Below are 1,775 nucleotides of genomic sequence, written 5' to 3'. Positions count from 1 at the left end.
GCCATTCTGGGTCCCAGCAACCGCTGCAAACCTCGGAGAGAAAGCTGCCTTTGAGTTCCGACTGAAGACAGACAGTCCCGCTTCTCCCGTTTGAGTCTGGGTCCCTAGAGACTCCCCGATCTGGAGCTCAGAGTCTGAGACTCCCTCCCGATTGAAAACGCCAACTGCGCCTTCCGCCGCCAGCCTGCTCAGCGCGCACTCCCCACCTTAGTGTTTCACTTCAGCACTGCACCTCCTCTGAGTCTGGGTATGATATTCTCTTTCCTCCTAGTCGTAGAGCTTCCACTCAGCCAGCCTTCCTGTGGTTCTGGATGATGTCCGTTCCGTCTTTTAGGCATATTTTGATTTGGTTGTTCAAGGCAGCAATCTCCGGCGTTAACCTATGCTGCCATCTTGGTTTTCCTCTTGGGGGAGTCTTTAGGGTTTTCTATATACAGAATTATGTTGTCCACAAAAAGTGACAGTTTGACTTCTTTCTTACCTATTTGGATGCCTTTTATTTCTTTCTCTTGCCTTACTGCTCTGGCTATGACTTGCAGTGATGAGAATGGACATCCTTGTTTTGTTCCTGATCTTAGAGGAAAGATGAGTTTTTCACCATGGAGTATGATATTAGCTGAAGGTTTATCATATATGGCTTTTATTATGTTGAAGTACTTTCCTTCTGTTCCTATTTTATTGAGTGTTTTAATCATAAATGGATGCTGTATCTTATCAGATGCTTTTTCTGCATTTATTGATAAGATCGTATGATTTTTATTATTTCTTTTGTTAATGTGGTGCATTACATTGCTTGATTTGTGTATGTTGAACTATCTTTGTGCTCTTGGAATGTACTCCTCTTGATCGTGATGTATTATTTTTTTTATGTACTGTTGTATTCAATTTGCTAGTATTTTGTTTAGGATTTTTGCGTCTGTATTCATTGAATATTGGTCTGTAGTTTTTTTGTTTGTGTTATCCTGCCAGGTTTTGATATCAGGGTTATATAGGCCTCATAAAGTGTGTTAGGAAGTATTGTCTCTTTTTTCAATTTTTTTGGAAGGGTTTGAGAAGCATCAGTTTTAGATCTTCTTTGAACATTTGGTAGAATTCATTGATAAAGCCATCTGGTCATGGACTTTTATTTTTTGGGAGGGTTTTTATGGTTTCAATTTCCTCTCTGTTTATTGTTCTATTTAGATTTTCCAATTCGTCATGATTTAGTCTAGGAAGGTTATCTAGTTCTAGCGACATATTTATTTCATCTTGGTCAATGAATTTGATGGTGTATAATCTTTCATAATATTCTAGTATGATCCATTGTATATCTGTGGTGACATCTCTCTCATTTTTGACTTTGTTTATATGAGTCTTTTCCCTTTTTTCCTTAGTGTGTCTAGGCAGTGGGTTGTGAATTTTATTAATCTTTTCAAAGAACCAGCTCTTTTATTAATTTTTATATAGTCTTTTTGTTCTCTATTTCATTAAATTCTGCTCTAATTTTTTAATTATTTTCTTTTTTTTGCTGACTTTGGGTTGCTTTTGTTCTTCTTTTTCTTGTTCTGTAAGATGTGATGTTAGGTTATTTACTTGGGATTTCTCTTGTTGCTTGAGATAGGCCTGTAATGTTATGAACTTCCCTCTTATTACTGCTTTTGCTGCATCCCAGATGTTTAGATATGTTGTATTGTCATTCTCATTTGTTTATATATATTTTGATCTCCTCTTTTATTTCTTCTTTCACCCTGTCATTTTTAACTTATTATTTATTTTTAATTTTAAAAATCTTCATT

The sequence above is a fragment of the Myotis davidii genome, unplaced genomic scaffold (genome assembly GCF_000327345.1).
Source record: "Myotis davidii unplaced genomic scaffold, ASM32734v1 scaffold97, whole genome shotgun sequence".
NCBI lineage: Eukaryota > Metazoa > Chordata > Mammalia > Chiroptera > Vespertilionidae > Myotis > Myotis davidii.
This window is presented reverse-complemented; position numbering follows the sequence as displayed.